At 43.6% G+C, this 25,203-nt stretch overlaps 1 protein-coding gene across 1 annotated transcript in view; it reads left to right on the top strand.

Annotated features, from left to right (window-relative positions):
• Positions 1–25,203, top strand: part of asic2 (acid-sensing (proton-gated) ion channel 2) — a 433,817-nt gene that overhangs the window by 56,268 nt on the left and 352,346 nt on the right. The window lies entirely within an intron of this gene.

Raw genomic sequence — 25,203 nt, 5'->3', positions numbered from 1 at the left:
TATGGAGAAGATCAGTTGCTAGCTGGTACATTGGCATATCATAATCAGTAGCATCATCATACTCCTCAGATTGTAACCAAAAAGCAACTGCACACCTTGTTTTTCCCTCAACGTTTCCACTTTGGCATTGTAAACTGCAGGTTTTTGCTCTTCAAACTATGCATGACATGCCATTCTGCCCACTCCTTTCCCATTAAGAATGTCCTGTAGATCATCACATTTGGAGTAGTCCAAATTACGATAATCTCTGCGAATGCTGTCTCTTTTGCTGGGCATTTGGATTGACAATTTTGCATTTCTTCTTCGGAGACATCTGTTTAAAATGTAAAAAGAAAAAACCCACTGATTGCATTAACAGAAACAAGTTATTATTTGCAGTTTTAGAAAAAAGGTAGAAATGATAAAGTAAAACGCTAAAACAAATAGTAAATACCCCCAAAAAATTCATAGTCATCAGTTTCATCAAATCAATTCATCTAAATTCAATTACTAGATCTAAACATCTATCCATTTCTTAAGTTAAGTTTTAAATAGCCTGTATCCAAATATCAAACGAATCCCATTCACACAAGAATTCACAATATAACATGATTTTTAAATCTCACTGTCATGAATTTATGTGACGGTTGGAAGGAATTTAATGTTTAATTCCCATAAATTAATCTAGAAACATCCACTCTCAATATAATTAAAATTATTTTTTTTGGCACAATACATGTGACTAAAACCGTTGTGGATCTATATTACTAAAACTCTGTTCTTGACCGGTTTTGGCGATCTGTGCTGCGATTTCCGAGAGAACGTCGCCACCTACAGCCGTCATTTTTAGCCACCTCTCTCAGAGCCCCCCTGCACCGTATTTATGCCGAGGATTTTTCCCGTCGATGAAATATGACAGAGATATTAATGATTTTACAAAATTCTCCATTCTCTCTGCTGCCACCGCTGGCAGTAGGGGGGAGGGACTATAAACCATGAAGTGGTGTGCCTCAATCAGTCTCTGCAAGTGGTGTGCCTCAATCAGTCTCTGCAAGTGGTGTGCCTCAATCAGAGCTTTGAATGACACTGACAAATGTCTACAGGACTGTGAGTACCATTAATTTGGTTTGAAAATGAAAATATGGTTAGAGGTAAAAAAGGCACTGCCTGCAAATGGTTGTTTGGGTCTGGGTTGAAGTAAAAAGGCACGCTCTCTCTCTCTTTCTCTCTCCCCTCCTCTCTCTCCCCACCTCTCTCTCTCTCCCTATCCCTCCCCCTTTTCCTCTCTCTCCCCCTCTCCTCTCTCCCCCTCCCTCTCCTCCCTTGGATGACCTGAAATTAAAGCATCTCCTCTCCCCCCCTAATTGTAGCCTCCCCTCTTCCCGTTGTCCGGAAATAGTAATACTCCCCCTGCCTCTCCTCCTCTCCTCCTCTCCCCTCCCCTCTAATATCCTCCTCTGCCCCCCCGTAACAGGTAGGTAATCGCACCTCCTCTCCCAAGTCTTTATGGAGAAGATCCTCTCCCCCCCACTCCTCCTCTCCCCCCCATACTCCTCTCCCCCCCTCCACCTCCTCCCCCCTCCTCCTCTCCCCCTCCATCTCCTCTCTCCCCCTCTTCAAACTCCTCCCCCCCCTCCCCTCTCTGTCCTCTCCTTCTCTCTCCCCCCTCATCCTCTCCTTCTCTCCCCCCCCTCATCCTCTCTTTCTCCTCTCTGTTTAAAATGTAAAGGAAAAAAACCCACTGATCCATTAACAGAAACTCTCCTCCCCCCCTCTTCCTCCCCCCCTAAAACTTCCTACCCCCCCTCTTCTCCCCCCCCCCCTCTTCCTCCCCCCTCTCCCCCGTCCGCTCTCCCCCTCTCCTCCCCCCCCCTCCTCCCCCTCCCCCTCCCTTTCCCCTCCCCCCCCTCTCCTCCCCCCTCTCCTCCCCCCTCTCCCCCCCCTCTCCTCCCCCCCCCTCTCCTCCCCCCCTCTTCCTCCCCCCCTCTCTTCCTCCCCTCCTTCCTCCCCCCCTCCCCTCCATCCCCCCCCCCCCTTCCCCCCCCCTCCTCTCCCCCCCCCTCTCCCCCCTTGTCCTCCCTCCCCCTCCTCCCATCCATCCCCTCCCCTAAACCCCCCCTCCCCTCCACACACCCCTACCTCCTTCCCTCCACTCTCCCTCCCCCCTCCCTGCCTACCCCCTCTCCTCCCCCTCCTCCCCCCCTCCTTGCCCCTCCCTGCCCCCCCCTCTCTCCTCCCCCCCCCTCCTCCCCCTCCCCCTCCTCCCCCTCCTTTCCCCCCCCCCCCTCTCTCTCTCTCTCTCTCTCTCTCCTCCCCTCCATTAGCGTGAGTGGGGGGGGGGGGGGGGGGGTTAGTTAGTGTGTGTGACGCTGCATGCCGTCTTCCGCCCCCCCCCCCCCCCCCCCAACCGCACTTTGGGGGAACATACCCAACGGGTCTGCACTTGGTCTAGAATTTATATTAAAATATTGATTATGGATAGACAATTACACAAAATATAGACGATTTAGATGCTCTTATGACATGTTGTCCAAAAAATATGAGGATTTAAATCATCTTGCGAGTGGGTGTTTCTGGAATGCGATCAATTGAAACGTTGCATTTGCCGTGAATTTTAACATCATATCTACAGGAAAGACACTGTCGTATGGGGCCCAAATAATATTTTCGCAATGTAAAATTAGATTAAAGCCACCCCAAGAAGCAAGATTATATGTGAAATAAACAACTTGCTCTTTGTTTTATCCTGCTTTTGCGATCAGTCACGTAGCCGTTGAGGGTCACTTTTTACTTTAATCCAACTTAAATTGTCCAGCGATTTAAAAAAAAAAAAACGGCAACGGAAGTTCGATCGATTTTTCTTCATCGACTCGCAGCCCGAGGAAATCCCTTTCCAACAGGCGATTCAAACCTGCATTTTAATCCCCCCCCCACCTCAAAGGTGGCAAAGTCACGCACACAGCCAGTGACACATCTGCAACGCCGCTGAAGGTAGGTTTTGTAACATTGCTAGTAGGAGTAATTTACAGAGGCCCATTAACCCATACACCTGCACACCTTTGGAATGTGGAGGAGACTGGAGCACCCGGAGAAAACCCACACGGAGAGAACGTACAAAATTCTACAAAGACAGCACCCATGGATCAAATCCTGGTGGCTGGAGCTGTAAGGCAGCAACTCTACCCCTGTACCAGTGTACCAGCCCCTATGTAATTTGGTTTTACATCACATCTATATCACACCAAGCTTCTTTGCCAGTGCTTAATTGTCACAAGCCTTCAGTCATTCTAATTATACCTATCTATCAAGCTCATATTCCTCTGATTCCCTTCCTGTCACCTACTCACCTGCATTCCTTTAAATGTATCAAACCTATACTCGTCCCTCAATCTTCTATTCCAAAGAAAATAACTCTGGTGTATATGTCATTCTTCGACACTAACATTTTGCAGTCTCAGTCGGCATGATTCTTTTCTAATAATTACTACCTGTGAATTTTGGAAATTTGAAATTAAAATCTTTTTTAAATTTGGTTTCTACAACGTGGAATCCTGAAATGCAGATGTACTTCAAGTGTGATCTGTAAAATTAATGTTAATTTGCTGGTTGCTAGTTCTTGTTCATCAATTTAGAGTTCCGCATTTAGTAGTGTCAAATTAAAAAAAACTAATTGGACATATTTAAAGAGATTGAACAAGTATATACATTTTAGTTCTCAGGGTCATATTTTTCTTCTTGTGTTTGAGGCAGCAGAAGTCTGCAGCAGGGTGATGCCATCCATTTAGACATCCGTAGATGCCCGCACTAAAAAGGGCACATGCTCCGGGTTGGCGCCAGTTGACAGCGCTCACCACGGGGAGGTCGACAGTATGAGCCCCAGGGTCATATTGAAGAATGTATAGTCAACAGGTCAAGTCAGAATGCATTGAATTGATTCATCAGGTCACAGATGATAGGAGCAGAATTAGGCCATTCGGCCCATCAAGTCAACGCCATTCAATCATGGCTAATCTATCTCTCCCTCCTAACCCCATTCCCCTGCCTTCTCCCCATAACCCTTGACATCCAATTCAATTAGATGAAATACACAGAGGCATTAAACTTAATCCCATGAAGTTAAATTCTTAAACTGAATGTCAAATTAAACCTGAACACATTACTATGTGAAAGTACACTAATTGCGGATCAATAGTAATTACATTTATTTTTCAGGCTACAAACTGCAACGCCTGACATACATGAATCAGTAACAGAAGCAGACCACTCGGCCCTCAACTCTATTCTGTCATTCAACAAGATCATGGCTGATTTAATTGGTATTCGTTTATTATTGTCATATGTACCAAGATACAGCAAATAGTTTTTGTTTGCGTGCTGTCCAGTCAAATCAAGTCATACTGTACATGAGTACAATCAGCCTGTACATAAGTACAACAGGTAATGCAAAGAGAAAAATAGATGAGCACAGAATATGGTGTTACAGTTCCAGAAAAAAAGTACAAGGTCTGCCTCGAGGTAGGTTGGAAGATCGGGACAACTTCCTAGCTGACGGGAGGACCATTCAGTAGTCTGATAACAGTGGGGAAGAAGCTGTTCCTCAATAATGTGGTACATGCTTTCAAGTTGTTGTACCTTCTGCCCAATGGTAGAGGGTGAAGATGAGATGACTGGTATGCAAAAGGTCATTGATTATGTTGACTGCTTTTCAGAGGCAGCGTGAAGTATAGATGGAACGGATGGTGGGGAGTGGACTACATCCACAACTCTGCAATTCTTTGTGGTCTTTGGCAGAGCTGTTTCCAAACCAGGTTGTGGTGCAACCTAATAGCCTGCTTTCTGAAGTGCATCTGTAGTGGTTGGTACGAGTCTTTAGAGACATGCTGAACTTCCTTGTTTAAGAAGGAACTGCAGATGCTGGAAAATCAAAGGTAGACAAAAATGCCGGAGAAACTCAGCGGGTGAGGCAGTATCTATGAAGCGAAGGAAATAGGTGACGTTTCGGGTCTTTTTTTTGTCTACCCGCTGAACTTCCATAGTCTCCTGAGGAAGTAGAGGCATTGGTGTGCTATTTTGTTCGGCTAGCTGCCCCTGGATCCCATGTGATCTAACTTTCCAGAGGTGCCTGCATGCAGAACCTTATCAAATGCCTTGCTGAAGTCTTTGGCTTTTCCCTCATCTATCTTTTTAGTTCCTTCCTCAAAAAAACGAAATTAGATTCATAAGACACAATCTCCCACATACAAAACTGTGCTGACTATCCCTAATCTGCCCCTATCTATCCAAAGGCATATAAATCCTATCTCCCAGAATACTCTCCAGTAACTTGCCTACCACAGACATTAGGCTCACTGGTCTATATTTCCCAAGCTTTTCCTTGCAACTAATTTACCTAGATATTGATGCTCACCCAAAATGCTAATCTTCTCCTGTGAAAGCACAAATCTCATTTGATTTTATATTGAAAATATAAAATCTCTAAGATTTACTGCATCATTCAAAGTATTATTATAGGTCAACACTTTAGCCTCCTTTAGTTTTGAAGACTGGACATATTCATCAGACTCTCCATCTTAATTATTTTATAGATTTGAACGTTTTTTGCTTTCAAAACAACCAGGTGGGTTTTCCTGCCCAGATTAAACCTTTCTACCTGCATCAGCTGGGAGGCTATTCTCATACGTAGTCATGTTGTTTTTAAAATGAATCCAGCAAAAGCCTGCCAACCCCCGTCCCCCAGTGACAGATTGAGCAGGCTATGGAGAGCTCTAATGATAAGCATTTGTGACAGGCAGCGTCTCAATCCAAAACCTTTCAATCAGACAGCCGTTGGATTCACTGGCTGCAACTTCATCACTTCCTTCTGTATTTACGAGTTGTAAACATTGGGGACCACACTGTGCGTTGATTATTCTGGTCTTGTTACAGTTCCATTCTTGGTGCACTGTCATGGATCAAGGTTCTCACCCTTCATCCTGAAAATAATTTTGAGGAATTTGGAGTGCATCCCCCCCTGGATAAATCGGTTGCTGATGGTGTAGCGGGAGCCTTGCTGTGATATCTCCTCTAGGACTTGTCTGGCCCTAGCACAGCAATAATGCAACGTTAAAGATGAGTTCAACAACTTGACATCATTAGTTAGCAACAGATCCACCAACTTCTGTTTAGTTTAGTTTAGAGATACGTAGCGTGGAAACAGGCCCACCAGCGATCCCAGCGCATTAACGTTATCCTACACACACACACACACTGGGGACAATTTACAATTACAACCTACAAACCTGTACGTCTTTGGAGTGTGGGAGGAACCCGAAGGTCTCGGATAACACCCATGGAGGTCACGGGGGGAGCGTACAAAAACCGCTGCGTCACTGTGCCGCCCTTGTGTGGGATCTTCAGTGTACTTCTGTTTTCCACAGTGGCCGTGGCCCTACCAATGGAAGCAAATAAATTGCAGTCTTGCTGTGAACTGCTACAATGAAGGTCATTATGCATCACATAATTAGCAGATTTACTCCCCTGATGTGAATTAATCTGCAGCCATATAGTGCTATTAATTTGTGTCCTAATAATGCTATTAATGATGTGACATAGTGTCGTCACGACCTACAACTTACATGGGGAGGATTGAAACAGCGAGCTTTCATATCTGCAGATAGCGAATTGTATTTTAGTTTAGAGATATTTTAAAAACCACATCTGACCTGGTGGCATTGCAGTATTACTTTCAGCAGTCGTATCTCTATTGAAATATCAGGGCAAAACTTCTTAGGAAGACAAGCAGTTTTACAAAATTGAATCATAAACTAGTCCGAATTAGCAAAGAGTCCAATCTATGGGCGGAGAAAGATGACTACGGCTTTAGTTCCCAAAATTCAACATCGGGCTAAGTTTTCTTCACCCCATTCTTGGGGTCTGCTGCAGATTGATGTCACCATTGGCAAATAGCTAACACAGCAAAATTATAGGAATAGTATAACTTGACCAAAATATGTTGTCAAAACCAAAATATACTATAAATTATTTATGGCAATATGTGAAATAAACGGACAGTCTTTTTATTCATGTTTAGTTTAGTTTAGAGATATAGCATGGAAACAAGTCCTTCAGTCCAGCCGACCATCGATCACCCGTTCACACTGGTTTCTCCCACTTTTTGCATCCACTCCCTACACATTAGGGGCAATTTGCAGTCGCCGATTAACCTCCCAACACATACATGTTGGAATGTGGGAAGAAACTGGAGCACCTGGAGGAAACGTGGAGATGATTTGGTTCCATATTAGTCCATTAACACAGTGTTTTGTTGCTATAGTTCAGTTTTAGGAGATCCACTGACCTCTAGAAAATAAAGACACAGTGTGCTGGAGTAACTCAGCACTTCAGGCAGCATCTGTGACGTTTCGGGTCGAGATCCCTCTTCCAAGCCACTGATCTCATTTTGATAAAAAATCCTCCACAGCCCACTACACTACCCGCTTATGACTCTCTCCACCATCATCCTGTCGATATAGACAGGTTTATGGGTCCTCATCCTTCCTCTTCCAAAGTCCACAATCAGTTCCTTGGTCTTACTAACATTGAGAGCCAGGTTGTTGTGCTGGCACCATTTGATCTGTTGATCGATCTTACTTCTAGAATCCAGCGTTCCAGAGGCAACTCTGACTCTTTGGAAAATTAGGTTGAAACGTGTACCTCAGTTTTTTAAGTTCTGTAGATGGTATTATATTAAAGCATCAGTGGTTTTAGAAAAAGAATGCCTAGTTCATAAAGGATTGGTTCATAACATTGGAAAATATAATTTAATATAGAGACTTGGAAATTAAATTTCCATTTGTTGTTGATAGCAATATTACTGGGCACCTCCTCTTCTGATCAACTTTTGCACCCCGCTCTCTCCCCCACACACACACACGCACACACATGACTACTGCATCAGGGTACATGTGACTGTCCAGACAGCCGAGGGTTGTGTCCAGTTTGACTGCCTGCCCTCTTCCTGGCCTGTGTCCATGCCTGCATGTCTGGATGTGTGAAGAGGTCATAGGGACTTTGCCTTCCATGCATAATGATCATCACTAGGACTCGAGTGCATCGTGGATACAGCCGTCAACTTTGTCATCTGATGATCAATGTTTGCAAACTGCATGAATAGCAGTTTTGATTAATGGAGGACTTTGTAAACTATGAAGTTTAAATAAAAGCTCCTTGTTAAAGAAATAGAAGGGGCACATGTGATTACGTCATTGCTTTCAGGAGAATTACAGGGGGATGTGGATCTCACTATGGTCTGATTCTCCTGCCTCTTCTCCAACTCCTGGCCGCTAATCACTCTCTCCCGTAATGCTGCCCCTTGTGGAAAATGTAGATATTGAACTTAGAACGTAGGACAGTACTGCACAAGAAGAGGCCCTTCGTCTCACCGTGTCTGTGCCAAACATTATGCCAAGACTAATACTTTTCTACCTGCACTTAATCCATGACCTGGGTGTCATGGTACACCAGTCATTGAAGGTAGGCATGCAGGTGCAGCAGGCAGTAAAGTGGTATGTTAGCTTTCATTGCAAAAGGATTTGAGTATAGGAGCAGGGAGGTTCTACTGCAGTTGTACAGGGTCTTGGTGAGACCACACCTGGAGTATTGCGTACAGTTTTGGTCTCCAAATCTGAGGAAGGACATTATTGCCATAGAGGGAGTGCAGAGACGGTTCACCAGACTGATTCCTGGGATGTCAGGACTGTCTTATGAAGAAAGACTGGATAGACTTGGTTTATACTCTCTAGAATTTAGAAGATTGAGAGGGGGATCTTATAGAAACTTACAAAATTCTTAAGGGGTTGGACAGGCTAGATGCAGGAAGATTGTTCCCGACGTTGGGGAAGTCCAGGACAAGGGGTCACAGCTTAAGGATAAGGGGGAAATCCTTTAAAACCGAGATGAGAAGAACTTTATTCACACAGAGAGTGGTGAATCTCTGGAACTCTCTGCCACAGAGGATAGTTGAGGCCAGTTCATTGGCTATATTTAAGAGGGAGTTAGATGTGGCCCTTGTGGCTAAGCGGATCAGGGGGTATGGAGAGAAGGCAGGTACGGGATACTGAGTTGGATGATCAGCCATGATCATATTGAATGGCGGTGTAGGCTCGAAGGGCCGAATGGCCTACTCCTGCACCTAATTTCTATGTTTCTATGTTTCTATATCCCTCCACTCCCTGCATACCTATGTGCCTATCCAAAAGTCTTTTAAATCCCACTAACGTATCTGCACAACCACCATGCCTGGCAGCGCGTTCCAGGCACTCATAACTCTCTGTGTAAAAGAAATTGCCCCACACACCTCCTCTAAACTTTGCCCCTCGCACCTTAAAGCTATGCCCTTTAGGTTTTGAATTTTCCATCCTCGGGAAAAGATTCTGAATGTCTCCCCCATCTATGCAACTTGTGGCTGCCTAGCACAAAAGGCAAGACTCTGAAGTCCCTTTCCCCAGCCATAGGCTGAATTGAACTCTCGAGTCCTGCCTCACGAGAGGAGAACCTGGCAACATGATCCTGCTTTTGGCTGCTGTCTGTGTGGAGTTTGCACGTTCTCTATGCGACCCCGTGGGTTTTCTCCAGGTGTTCCAGTTTCCTTCCGCATCCCAAAGACGTGCAGGTTTGTAGATTAATTGGCCTCTGTAAATTGCCCCTAGTGTGCAGGCAGTGGATGAGAAAGTGGGATAATATAGAACTAATGTGGGAGTGGGTGATCGATGGTTGGTGTGGACACGGTGGGCCAGAGTTTCCATGCTTCAACTCTAAAGTAAACTAAGCTAAACATGTCTGCCTCCATTCCAACACATTTTAGAATGTTCATAAAGCAATGCCGGCAAGTCTGAGCCATGGATTCGTGGTGGCAATCCTGGCTCTGCATCTGAAGACTGGCGTCCATGTGTTGTAATCTGCTGGCAAAATGGGTTCCATTAACTTTAGGTGGACATTAGAGATGTCATGGCATGAGGTAAAGAAATGCAGGGAAGTCTCTTAACAAGTGAACTGGTTTTCAGCTACAACTATAATTACAATCTAAGTCTACGAGGGTAGCACGGTGGCCTAGCGGTAGGGTTGCTGCCTTTTACAGCAGCAGAGACCCGGGTTCGATCTTCACTATGGGTGCTTGTCTGGATAGAGTTTGTATGTTCTCCCCGTGACCTGCGTGGGTTTTCTCCGAGATCTTTGGTTTCCTCCCACACTCGAAAGACGTACAGGTTTGGAGGTTAACTGGCTTGGTGTAAATGTAAAATTGTCCTTAGTGTGTGTAAGTTAATATTAATGTGTGGGAATCGCTGGTCGACGCGGAGTCGGTGGGCCACGGGGCCTGTTTCCGCTATTATAGTGCCCGCCTCAACTACCTCTTCCGACAGCTCGTTCCATGCACCCACCACCTACCTGTGGACCTTCACTTATCTCTGAACTAAACTAACAAAAAAATGAAGACTTATCTCCCACGTCATAGAACAGTTTATGTTTCTTTATCTCGCCACATTCAAATAGGAGAGTGCGGAGAGCTTGCTGTGCATAAATGGGCAGCTTTGTTCCTTGCATTATAAATGCAACTGCACTTTGTGAGTACATCACTGCTTGAAAGCACTTTGGAATATCATGAGGTGTTATGTAAATCTCAGTCTCTTTCAGTTGTACAGCTTCAGGTAAAAAATAGCCTCACCAGCACAGAAAACCTTACATTAAAGTGACAACCAGTAATCTTGCATAAAGGAGGTCTCTCGAAAACGCTGTCTCCAGTCAGAGAAACAGTACTTCGTTAAGGAAGTGGCAAGGAAAATGCCATTTGAAGACAAACACCAACATAATTGTGACAGCTGGAACGCTATTTAATGATTTATGTTCTTTTTCACCCCAAAGGCTTCACCATTGAGTGAAGGTCCACAGGTAGGTGGTGGGGGCATGGAACGAGCTGCTGGAAGAGATAGTTGAGGCAGGCACTATAATAGCATTGAACACGCATTTGGATAGGTACATGGATAGGAGAAGATTAGTGGTATATGGGCCAAATGCTGGCAGGTGGGACTACTGTAGATAGGGCATCTTGGTCGGCATGGGCTGTTTCCGTGTTGTATGTCTCTATGACTGTGATTTTGTAAAGTTTTGAAACTTGTATTTTCCTTGCATCTTTCATGGGCTCAGAATGTTCCTGAGTGCTTTGCAATCAATTAAATTCTTGTTGCCATTGTCAAAATGTAAGACATGCACACAGTAAGATTTCGGAAAGAGTAACGCGATAATGAGCAAAAATCATTTTTATTTTAGCTTTGTTGGATGGATAGGTTAGCAAGATACTGGGACTCAAAGTAAGGCCAGCATCTTTTACATCAAGCTGAGAGGGCAAACAAAGTCTCAGATCATAACACATCGAAAAAAATATTGACTTTCAACAGAGCAGCTGTCTTAGAAGTTTGTTTTTACTGTTATTTTCTGGTATGGGTCTGGGATAAATGTATAGCTGACTATTATCCACATACACACCCAAGTCAGTAGATGGTGTGCAAGATGGGTTCCGACCTGAAATGTCACCTATTCTTTTTCTCAAGGGATGCTGCCTGACCTGCCAAGTTACTCCAGCATTTTGTGTCTATCTTCAGTAGATGACGTACCGTGCCTGAATATTTTTCCGGCAGTTTATCATGGTCCTGTTTTAAAAGCTGGGCAGACACTGCTCCTCAGACGACACATAATGCTGTTGGTGCAGGATTTAAAAGCGCGATATTATAGACTGCAGACAGAAGCATTAAAAAAATAAAGCAACTATTTGCAGTGATGCATTTTGCTTACCATGTACTGTAATAAATAACTGTGATGAATTACTTAAAAATGCTTTTAACCATGTTGTTTCTAACTAATCTTGATAAAGATATTGAATTGCTGAATGCTCTTATATGCTTTTAACTTCAGTGTAGTTAAAATCATAAATACGTTGACCATTTTTGACACAGAAGGAAGGTATTGTACTTTGTGTTGTGCATTGCGTTGTGTTTTTCCCACTTGATGAAGAACTACCCCGTCTAATCCCCCTCCCTGTGTGAAGTCTGTTTTTTCAATATAACAAAAGCTAAGCCTGACCTTTTCAGGCAAGATAGACACAAAATGCTGGATTAACTCAGCAGGATAGGCAGCACTTCCAGATAGAAGGAATGGGTGACGTTTTGAGTCGAGGCTCTTTTGCAGACTGGGAGTCTGAGGAGAGGGAGATACAGAGATATGGAAGGGTGAGGTGTGAGAATGAGACATTAAAGGGGACGTAGATCGAGGAAAATGTAGAATAGATCATTGTTAGCTAGGGGAAGGTGGCAACGAAGTATACAGAGATAAAAAATTAAATCAGGGGGACAGTCAGACTGGTTGGAGAACCAGCATGTGCGGTTCCTTCCTACACACGTTTTCAGGCAGTCAGTTCCAGACACGACCTATCCCCTTGGATAAAGGATATATTTCTCATTTCCGCTTAAGCTACTTTATATTTGAGTCCCCCAGTTTTCCCACTACTCGGTGGATTAGATCCTTCCTATTTACTGTACCTAAGTTACTCATAGTGTTTCTGAGTCAAATTTAATATATACAGCCTCTGTTCAATAGAAAATAATTCTGGCACAGTGGCACAGCGATAGAGTTGCTGCCTTATAGCACCAAAGTCCCATCTTCAATCCTGACTATGAGTGCTGTCTGTATAGAGTTTGTACATTCTCCCCGTGACCGCATGGGTGTTCTTCGGGTGCTTCGGTTTCCTCCCACGCTCCAAAGATGTACAGGTTTGTAGGTTAATTGGGCTTTGGTTAAAAAATAACAATTGTACCTAGTATGAATGATAGTGTTAATGTACGGGGTGATCGCTGGTCGGCGCGGATTCGGTAGGCCGCAGGGCCTGTTTCCGCACTCTATCCCTAAACTAAACTTAAATTAAACTAAACTAAAAATAAACATTTAATCTTTATCCATCATTGACTTAGCATAGCTCCCCATTAGATGGCTCCCCATTAGATAGTGTTCACCTGCCCACCCAACAAACAACATCTAAAACCCCTTCATGTCCACCCTCATCCAGCTATTTGCCCTACCCTACTGAGCCCATACCCCTCATTTACTCCTCCCTCCACCATCCATGACCACTGATCAGCGACCCAACTCTCCACTAAAATCCCTGGCAGCTGACACTCACTTCCACAAACCTGCCATCACAATCCCTCTATCAACCTGCTACTTCATCCCACTACGCACTGCATCTACATTGTTTAATGTAACTCGAAAGGAGCCCTGGCATTTCTACATTATTATAACATACTGTACATCTATTCATTGATAATAAGCTATATGTTGTCAAGCTAAAAACATACATAAACTTTTCAATTTAGCTCTATTCTTTAATTATATATATTTTCTGATGTCATACAGTCATATTTTCTAGGAGCAGAATTGGGCCAATTGGCGCATCAAGTTTACTTTGCCATTCAATCATGGCTGATCCATCTTTCCTTCTCCATTTTCCCGCTTTCTCCCCATAACCCCTTAATCTTTTACTAATCAAGAATCTGTCAATCTCCACCATAAAATCAAATCTCCACCATAAAAATTCATCAAATGACCCAGTTGTCATTTTTTACATCCCCTGAACAGCCGTCTCATGTGGCAACAAACACCCACAGATTGCACCCCGCACCCACACCAACCAATAATGAAGTAAAGAGGCTATGCAACGTCTCTAAACTCCCCTCCAGTTTTGACCCGTTCCAGTTTGCTTATTTCACACCACGATCAAACTGGCACCCTTAGGATTCAATACTAGACTATGCAACTGGATCCTGGATTTCCTTTCTGAAAGACCCCAGTCTGTGCGGGTGGGGAAGAACACCTCCTCGGTCATCACACTGAGCACCGGCTCCCCTCAGGGCTGTGTCCTAGATCAAGATTCCTATTACTTTGCCAAATCTTGAACATCTTCCAAATTCTGTGGATAGATCCTTGAATTATTCACTGCAATTACATTCAGTGTTACTGCACATCATGTCTGCTTTGGTGAAGTTAACATCAAAATCAGAGTCAAAAAGTGTAACAATTTGCCAATGTTTAGATGCTGCAATTAGGTGCACAGAAATGAATTCCAAGTCTCCAAACTGAGTCAGAAGAAGGGTCCTAACCCGAAACGTCACCTATCCATGTTCTCCAGAGAAGCTGGCTGACCCCCTGAGTTACTCCAGCACTTTTGTGTCTATCCAAGTTTCCAAACCGAGCCTGTCTGCTGCAACAATGTGCCTCAAATTTAGTAACATGGCCGAACTTTCAATGGGCATACTTGATATCTATCATTTTATTCATTATTAAACATTTATTCAGGCTTCTTTAGTGCCGGAACAGAGCGTGGCACAGCAGAGCAGCGGTAGAATTGCTGACATACAGCGCCAGAGACCCGGGTTTGATCTTGGCTATGGATGCTGTCTGTATGGAGATTGTACGATTTTTCCTGTGGATTTTCTCCAGGTGCTCCACATTCCAAAGATGTGTAGGTTTGTAGGTTTATTGGCTTCTGTGAATTGCCCCTAGTGTGTAGGATGTAAAATAGGGATAATATTGAACCAGGGCGGCACGGTGGCGCAGTGGTAGAGTTGCTGCTTTACAGCTCCAGAGACCCAGGTTCGATATGTACGGAGTTTGTACGTTCTCCCCGTGACCGCGTGGATTTTCCCCACGTGCTCCGATTTCCTCACACACTCCAAAGACGTACAGGTTTGTACATTAATTGGCTTTGGTAAAGAATGTAAATTGTCCTTACTGTGTAGGGTAGTGTTAGTGTATTGGTTAGGGCGGACTCGGCGGATCAAAGGGCATGTTTCCGCTCTATATCTCCAAATTAAACTAAAAACTAGTGTGAACAGGTAATTGTTGGTAGGTACAGACTCTGTGGGCAGAAGGGCCTGTATCTCCAAACCTAATTATTAAAATCTCTTTATTTTTGTTTCGTCTGGCTGGGTTCCCAGTCCTGTTCCTATTATTTGCCTGTTTCAATCTCTTTGGATCATTTTAGTTCTAGTTCTGCACTGGCCTGTTCTCTCAGCCCATTGTCTCCATCGAGCTGACCTTGGTATGGAGCTTGCCACAGACTGTGTGCAGCAACGGTGATTGGGAGTGAATCGTTGCAAGAAGTGTACAGTATGCCAGACTAGGAGACATAACCCACGGACACATGAAACTCATCAGCAAAAGACTTTTCAGACCATGCATGAGTTACCACAATTATACAAGGACGGCTATTCACGAGGTCTTTCAACCTCATTAATGTAATAATTTCCATTTGCAAGGTTATTATTTTCTAAACCCAATTTACACTAAGCCTGCAGTGAAATAGATTTCTGCTTCCAGTGGAATGTATCTGCTCAGATCAATTCAGATTGTTTAGTGCCTTGGGCCCTGGATTAGTTTGATGTATTAAAGACAGCTCATTGCCCTTGGCTTCAGTTCGCTCTTTTGTTAAGTATCCAGGATACAGGATCGACTAAAATATTAGTAAATATTGCTTTGATTGCATGGACTGTTCAGTGTCGTGGGCACTGGTTTGCTCTGATCTATTAGATATGTTTACTTTAAATTAATGCGCAAACCAATATTTAACCTTGTGGTGCATTTCCCTGTGAAACTGGAGCGCTTATTTCTTCTCATAATGAGGTAATCTTTAATGTTCATGGGAATAAGGTAGCACACTATCAACTCACGGTAGTCACTCAAAATTCATTTCTCTCACAGTAATGGAGAGTAAACGGACGTCATCAAAATGATAATGTAGAATAAAAGCAATTATGTAAGCATTTGGGTTTCATTTCATTCATGTGAAGAATTACAACAACCATTGCCCTGATAAACAGTCTCCACATGTTTAACATGATTCCCTTTATCATGTATCTGTGCACTGTCATCCATATCCATATCCCCCTTTGATCCATATCCCTCTTTATCCTTTCCTGTACATAGTGTCTTGAATGAGGCACCTGTCTCAACCATCTCCTCAGCAAATCATTCCATATACCCACCACCCTCTGTGTGAGAAGTTGCTCCCAGGTTCCTATTACATTTTCTGCCTCTCACCTTGAACCTGAACTTTGTCAGCGCCCTTTATGGGCGACTATTTGCATACTTTGTGTCAGCAAGGGAAGAATTTCACGGTGGCTTGTCACATGTGACAATAAAGTATTCCTCCGTTACTGTGGATGTCTTGATTGTAATCATGTATTGTTTTTCTGCTGACTGGCAAGCAAGCAACAAAAAGCTTTTCCTCAGCACCTCAGTATGTGTGACAATGATCTAAATTCATTGTTCACTTCAGTTCCCTATCGATAATATCTTAATGCATCTGAGGTGAATATCAGAAGATTTAATACTCTACTTGTGTCTATTTGCAAAGAAACTTTAGTAAATATCACACAGGTATTGAGTCATGGAATCATACAGCATGGAAACAGAGTAGCTGGAAGAGATTTTCAGACTGATGACCGGTATATTGTAGAGATACACGGTGGGAGAATTGTATGGCTGCTCTATGATTACTGACATTTTATAGAGTATCTGCAGGAGCAGTGGTTTAGTCTATTCCCCTGACTCAGAAAATTGTGAATTCAAACAACTGCTCTGGATATTTGAGCTCAACAATCTCAGCTCACATTTCACGCATTCTTCCCTTTCTCCTTCATCCCCACCCCCTTCCACCCACACTCCTTCCTCTGGCTTCACAATTCATGTCTCTTCTCTCCTATCTATTTATCGCACACTTTTTGTCTTTTTATTTCTGGCCAATGTCTAACCATCTGCCAGTCAAACCCCCTCTTCTCCTGTATCCACCTATCACTTGCCAGGCTTTGTCCCGCCCCCACCTGGACATCTTTGAATGGTGGGAGAAAACCAGAGCACCAGGAGAAAACCCACGCGGTCACAGTGGAAAATACAAATTCCATACAGGCAACACCCGTAGTCAGGATTAAACCCGGGTCTCAGGCACTGTAGGGTAGCAACTCTACCGCTGCGCTACTGCGCCCTCTACTGACATTTAAGTGTAGTTTTGAGGGTGTGAGCATCTTTGGTGGTGATGAATTGGTCTGCCCTCCAAAGTAAATGTAAAAATTCCCACCTTGCAACTTTGAGTTAGGGGAGTTAGTCACAGCATCTTGGCCAGTAGTTATTTCTCAATCAGTGACAGCACTTTCAAAGTACTTAACCCGTTTTATGACAACCTCAGGCCATGAAATGTAACTGTATCTCTCCTTTTCCTTTTCTTTAGGCAACATTCAGTTTGCCATTACACATGCAGATGTCATTTGTCATTTTCAGGACGTTCTCTCTGACAGTATTTAACTTACTGATAAGAAGAGCTCAGCTCTCTCACACAATGGCAACCATGTTCATAATAAATGCCTCAAAAATAGACACTAAATGCTACAAAGGTCAACTAGCGGTTTTCTAAAATGTTGGTTCGATCGCATTTGGTGTATTCTGTGCAGTTCTCGTTACCCCCAAAAAAGGATGTGGAGGCTTTGGAGAGAGTGCAGAAGAGGCGTATCAGGATTCTGCCTGGATTAGAGAATATAACTCAGAGTGAATAGATCAACTCTGAGGATAGACACAAAATGCTGGAGTAACTCAGCATGTCAGGCAGCATCTCTGGAGAAAAAGATTAGGTGATCTTTCGGGTTGAGACCCTTCTTCAGAATGGCCCATTGTTGGTTGGGGAAGATGTGGGTTAATGACAGGGATACTAGTTGCAAACTGCGGAACAATGGGCCATTTGGGCTTCACCCTTCCTGAGGTCATCTGTTGCCGACCCTATTTTGTTCTGGTCTTCTCAATCGTTCAGTCTGAAGAAGGGTTCTGAATCAAAATGTCACCTATTTCTTTTGACATTCTGCCCGACCCGCCGAGTTACTTGGATTCTATCTTCGCTGTAAACCAGCAGCTCCTCCCTACACATTTCATAAATGCCTCAATTGACCTGCTGAGGTGTCATCATTACAGACAGTACAGTGCAGTATAGTGGTGCAGCTTGTAAAGCCTCTACCTCGTGGCTCCAGAGACCCAGGCTCAATCCTGATCTCAGGTGCTGTCTGCATGGGCTTTGTATGTTTAGGTATAAGTTAAGGTTTGGGTTCATTATTTTTGTAATGTGTAGAAACATAGAAAATAGGTGCATGAGTAGGCCATTCGGCCCTTTGAGCCTGCACCGCCATTCAATATGATCATGGCTGATCATCCAACTCAGTATCCTGTACCTGCCTTCTCTCCATACCCCTGATCCATTTAGCCACAAGGGCCACATCTAACTCCCTCTTAAATATAGCCAATGAACTGGCCACAATCTAGCTAAATTCTAGCGCGACAATTCCAGAGATTCACCAGTCTCTCTGTGAAAAATGTTTGACTCATCTCGAAATCAAAGATTTCCCCCTTATCCTTAAACTGTGTACCCCTCTATTCTGGACTGTCCCAAGATTGGGAACAAAACTGTACGCAATACTCCTAGCCTGTCTCACCAAGACCCTGTAAGAATGTGTACAAGGTTTGTATAAGATCGGTTACCTCAAAAAAGCTGGAGAAATTCAGCGGGTGCGCAGTATCTAGCCGAGGAAATAGGCAACGTTTCTTCACCGAAACCCTGACTTCAGAAATCGGGTACACAACCTTCTCTGTACTCCCTCTATGGCACAGAATGTTTTCTCCAGCTTAGGAGACCAACCTGTACGCAATACTCCAGCATCTCACCAGACCCTGTACAACTAAAAACACAGTGAAAAGATTTGTTTAGCATGCTCTTCTAACAGATCAGAAATACCATACATAGTCGAGTACAACAGGTGGAGCAAAGGGGAATATAAAGAGTGCACGATATAGTTCTCAGCATTGTAGCGCATCAGTTCCATAGATGTTCCCCCTGTAAACACGTGGGTTTCCTCTGGAGGGAATTGATGAGAATATTAAGAGAATAAAATTTGATTAGCTTAGAGTAGGCTTAGTGGGTGGGTGATGGTCATTGTGGACTTGGTGGGCAATGGGCCTGTTTCCATGCTGTAATCTAATAGCTCACAATCCACCTATGAGCAACAGCATTTGACATCAATTGGTTTATAACTAAAATTGAAAAGCCGAGTGCTGTAATCCTGTATGATTTGGTGAATCATTCTGACCATTATCCAGCTTCGTGACAGTGAGGCAAATTACCACTTCTGTACAGAAAACCTTTTGTAATTTAATAAGCAGGACCAAAGTGTCCATTTGATCCTTGCCCTGCCACTCAACACGATTGTGTGATCTGATCTTGTCTGATCAGTTGGACATGTCTCGTCTTCTACCTGAAAGCTATTTTGCCCAATCCCCACGTCTATCGGTTCCTCTCACATCCATAATTCCAATCTCAGTATTGACCTAAAGGAATGACGGAGCTTTCCAAGTAGAGATCACCAAAGTAGAGATTTGCAAAGATTTGCTAGCCTCTGAGTGGTGAAATCTTACCTTATTTCAGACCTAAGTGACCTACCCTTTGATGTGAGACAGTGAGTAAGTGTATATATCGCCCTAGGGTCTACGCATTCTCTAAAGGCCTGGATAAGAAATGTGATGCAGAGCACTTGGAAAGGAATCAACCTAACTCACTATACACTTCATTTCATGTGAAGAGAATTCCACATGCATTTGTTTCCTCGTGATATTGTGGAACAGAAGATTGTATAAGGCTAAATTCAAAACACTGTTATAGAGTCATAGAGTCTTACTGCGTGGAAATAGACCCTTCGGCCCACATTGCCCATACCGGCCAATATGTCCCATCCACACTGGTCCCACCTGCCTGCAGTTGGCCCATAATCCCTCTAAAACTGTTCTATCCATGTACCTGTATAAATGTTTCTTAAACGTTACAGTAGTCCCTGCCTCAACTACCTCCTCTTGCAGCTCATTCCATATACCACCAACGTTTGCGTGAAAAATTTACTCATCAGGTTCCTATTAAATCTTTCCCCTCTCACCTTATGTCCTCTGGTTCTCGATCCCCCTCCTCTGGGCAAAAGACTCTCCAACCTATTCCCCTCAGGTGCGTCTCTCCAATCTCTTCCCCTCATGATTTAGTACATCTCTATAAGATCATATTCTCATCCTCCTGCACTCCAAGGAATAAAGTCCTAGCCTGCTCAACCTCTCCCTATAGCTCACCCTCTAGTCCTGGCAATATCCTCAAAATCTTCTCTGAACCCTTTCAAGCTTGACAATATCTTTCCTATAACAAGGTGCCCAGAACTGAATACAATATTCTAAATGCGGTCTCAACAACATCTTATACAACTGCAACATGACTTCCCAACTTCTATTCTCTATGCTCTGACTGATGACAGCCAATGTGCCATTAACATTTTTGACCACCCTATTACCCGTGATGCCACTTTCAATGAACTATATCCCTGTACTCCTTGATCCCTCTGCTCTACGACACCAGAGCTCTATCGTTCACTGTGTAGGTCCTGCCCATGTTGTAATCTCTCTGGTTCAGAGAAGAGTCCTGATCCTAAATGTCACAAATCTATGTTCTCCAGAGATGCTGCCTGATCTGCTGTGTTACTCCAGCGCTTTGTGTCTTTTTTTTTGTATTAATCGGCATCTGCAGTTCTTTATTTCTACAAGTTGACTATTTGGTTTCAACAGCATTTAGGTCATCAAGGCTATCCCAACATCAACCCAGCATCCTACTTTCTTTGTCAAGGATCCAGCTGAATAGTCCAAATCTGTTACGTTGTACAGGGATGGTTACAATAGCGAGGCTTTGCTAGTAAAAGCAATTGGTCGTATAACGATAAAATAAAATCTGCGGTCTAGCAAGAAAATATAATTCCCCATTGTTCTCCTTAGTAACCTCAAGAAAACGCAAAAGGAATGCATGAAATATTGAAATATTAAACCCAAATTCCATGATGTATTCATCTTCTAACATAAAATTGTCTACTTTCGGTCGAAGTGATACATAATTGAAGTTATTTCCATTAAATATAGTGGTAAATGGGAAGATGTTTTTATATTTATGTAATGTCAGCAGTGTACTCTGAAACAATAAGGGAAGCTTGTGATACATTTTGTGCAAGTGCAAAGAAAGCACATTTATTTTGCATGCATTCAAACAAAATCCCGATCATTTCTGCTTTTCACGTCGTAGACTGTGCTGCTGACTCAGGGTTGAAATGAAAAAGTATCTCATCTTGGCTGGAGATATGGTGCATTTAGCCATGGTGACGTAGATACAGATGGTAAACAACAGAGGTGATGGTTACAAATACATTTTCAATGTAATGAATTGAGTCCAAAAGGTACAGAGCCGGTGCAGTGGTGCATCATGTTACGGCACGGTGGTGCAGCGGTCGAGTTGCTGCCTTACAGCGCCAGAGACCCAGGTTCGATCCTGACTGCGGGTACTGACTATACGGAGTTTGGACGTTCTTTTCCGTGACCACATGGGTGCTCCGGTTTACTTCCCATGCTCCAGAAACGTACAGGTTTGTGGGTTAATTGCTTTGGGAAGTTATAACATTTTCCTTAGTGTGTGTAGGTTAGTGTTGGGGATGATCGCTGGTCAGCGCGGACTCGGTGGGCTGATGCGCCTGTTTCCATGCTTTATCTCTAAAGTCTAAAGCCGAACTACAGAGGAAATGGCCCCAAGCTAAGTCCTCAATATTAATCTCCACGACAAGTTAACATATGGAGAACATTTGATGGCACTGGGCCTGTACTGGCTGGTGTTTAGAAGAATATGGGGGGACCTCTTTGAAACGTATAGAATAGCAAAAGGCTTCGATAGAGTGGATGTGGAGAGACATGTAGATGAGGACTAGAGGTCATCAACCTCAGAATTAAAGGACGTTCTCTTAGATTGGAGATGAGGAGGAATTTCTTTAGTCAGAGCCCAGTGAATCTGTGGAATTATTTGCTACAGAAGGCTGTGGTGGCCTAGTCAGTGGATATATTTAAGGCAGAGATAGATAGATTCTTGATTAGTATGGGTGTCAGAGATTATGGGGAGAAAGCAGGAGAATGGGGTTAGGAGGGAGAGATAGATCAGCCATGATTGAATAGCGGAGTAAACTTGATGGGCCAAATGGCCTAATTCTACTTTTATCACTTATGATCTTATGAAGTGTTAAGAAAGAGGATTATGCTGAAAAATGCATCTGGATAGAGCATTCAGAGTTAATCAAATAGAAATTCAGAAGTGGAATGCACCGCTCACTCACTAGTACATATTTATCACAGGCAACCAAAGACAAATTTCAACTTCCTGGAATTAGCAACACAAAAACACCCCTTCCTCCACTGTGCCTGTACCATTTACATGGAAGATCATAAGATATAGGAGCAGAACTAGGACTATCGGCCCATCGAGTCTGCTCTGCCATTCAATCATGGCTGATCTGTTTATCCCTCTGAACCCCATTCTCACACCTTCTCCCTTAAAGCTTTGGTGATCAAGAACCAAATCTCTGTTTTAAAAATACCCAATAACTTGGCTTCCACCACCATTTGTGGCAATTAATTCCACAGATTCACCACCCTCTGACTAAATAAATTCATCCTCATCTCCATTCTAAAGGTCATCCTTTTATTCGGATGCTGTGCCCTCTGGTCCTAGGCTCTTCCACTACTGGAAACATCCCCTCCACATCCCCAGAACAGCATAGAACATAGGACACAGAACAGTGCAGCACAGGAACAGGCCATTTGGCCCATGTTGTCCGATGCCAAGATAAACTAATCTCATCTATCTGCACGTGTTCCACAACCCTCCATTCCTCCTTGCATATCCCTGTGCCCATCCAATAATTCTTTCTTTGAAAGAGCAATCCAATGAATTCCACATTCCTCATATCCTTGCAATCCCCCCCACCCATGTATAGATTTAGAGACAGGCTGGTAGAGAAGGCCATTATGACGGTGGCCAAATCTTTTGTAGCTATCTAGTTAATTTGCTTGTTTTGGAAGGAACTGTAGATAAACACAAAAAGCTGGAGTAACTCGGCGGGCCAGGCAGCATCTCTGGAGAGAAGGAATGGGTGATGTTTCGGGTCGAGAACCTTCCTCAGTTTGGTCTGAAAAGTTTGAAGTAGGTCACGACCCGAATCATCAGCCATTTCTTCTCTCCAGAGATGCAGTCTGTACTTCTGAGTTACTCCAGCATTTTGTGTCTATCTTTGGTTTAAACCAGCATCTACAGTTCCTTCATACACAAGGCTGATTTAAACCGAAGACAGACAGAAAAAGCTAGAGTTACTCAGAAGGACAGGCAGCTTCTCTGGAGAGAAGGAATGGGTGACGTTTCAGGCCGAGAGCCTTCTTCAGACCTCAGTCTCGACCCGAAGCATCACCTACTCCTTTTTTCTAGAGATGCTGTCTGACCCGCTGAGTTACTCCAGCTTTTTGTGTCTATCTTAGTTAATTTGCTTTCCCCATTTGCCCTTCAAAAGTGAACAGAGTGAAGCTGTTTCCATCGATCATTTAGGTATTCCAAATAACACTAACTTACCGTGTTACAAAAACTGATTCCTCCTATTGTCTCTCATTCTATTACTGATCACTTTAAATTGGTCATCTCTGGTTCCTGACTGTTCTTCCACTGAAAGTGATTTCTCCTTATTTATTCTGTCATTACTGTCCATAATATCAAACAAAACACAATCTGATGTCCTTGTTGCCTTCGCAGCTCTGAGGATAACACCACCCTGTGAATCACCAGCCTCAGTTCATTCACGACCGAGGACATTCATTAACAATACCATTCCGATATATTTGTCTCCATACTCTTCTGATGTGCAGTCCAGAATTGGCCACAATATTTCAGACCAGCAGATTCTGATCGCTGTATTGCCATATACACCAGGGTTCAATGCAATTGCTTGTATGCAAGAAACTCATAGTGTACACATCATGCATGATAATGACAGCATGAAAGCATGTTTTATGAAACCAGCGTTTTCTAAAGGTTTGGAGTAAATTCTTTAGCTTTGTCCTATTCCTTTGTAAATCAACCAGGAATCTCACGGAGAGTCATAGTCAAACAGTGTAGAAACACGCCCTTCTGCCCAACTAGCCTATGCCGACCAACATGCCCCATTTATACTGGTTCCACCAAAAGATCCTATAGCAGAGCTCTGCTATAGGATCTTTGGTTCCACCTACCTGTATTTGGCCCATGTCCTAAACATATCCTATGCATGTACCTGTTCAAATGTTTCTTAAACGTTGTGATAGTACCTGCCCTAACTACCTCCTCCGGCAGCTTGTTCTATATACCTACCAACCCTTATGTAAAAAGGATACCCCTCAAGTTAAATCTCCTTCCCCCCCCCCTCACCTTAAACCTATATCCTCTGGCTATTTGTTTTAAAGACTCCTGCAGCATGCAAAAAGGCCCTTTGGCCCATCGGGTCAGGTCACGGGTACCATGTGATCTGCTCCATGGTCGGATAGTTGGCGACTAAACCGTCTCCCCCACCTGGTTTTCCCAGGTGAAGAGGGGGCTATGGACCCCCAGCAGAACCAAAAACAAGACCTGTCAAAGGGAGGATGAGCTCGTAGCGAGCCAACACGTGCGATCACTGTCGTACATAGCATTGTAAGGCACCGTGCCCGTTGATGTTTTCAACGATGACGAATATGATGATGCCCATCGAGCCCATATGCCGACCATAAAGTAATTCAGTTGATAAAAATGTTCCAAAAAAAGTGGCATTCAACTTAGAAAGTGTTTCTGGGCTGTGCAAGGAACGTCAATAAGAGAGGTTTCTTGTCAGAGTTCTCTTGGTTGTGAAGGTGACAGATTCTCTGCATCGTTGTTGCTCTGCAGCTGTTTCTAAAACCACTGCAGACACCTGCGCTTATTAAACGCTTTGTTAACCAGCCTCCTTGACTTCATTATGTCTTTCCATTTATCAACCATCTGATCGTTTAGGGATAATAATAAGTGAAGCAGATTTGATGAGGGTTACATTATTTTCACAATCATAGGCATACAGTTAAGAGTTTATTTAAACGCACCTCGAGCTGAATATGGGACCATTGCCTCACAGCACCAGAGACCCGGGTTCGATACTGACCTCGGGTGCTGTCAATGTGGAGTTTGCACATTCTCCTTGTGACCGCGTGGGTTTCCTTTGGATGCTCTGGTTTCCTCCCACT

Source organism: Leucoraja erinacea, chromosome 27, assembly GCF_028641065.1.
Source record: "Leucoraja erinacea ecotype New England chromosome 27, Leri_hhj_1, whole genome shotgun sequence".
NCBI lineage: Eukaryota > Metazoa > Chordata > Chondrichthyes > Rajiformes > Rajidae > Leucoraja > Leucoraja erinaceus.
The sequence above is the reverse complement of the archived record's forward strand: the minus strand, read 5'-3'. Positions and strand labels throughout refer to the sequence as shown.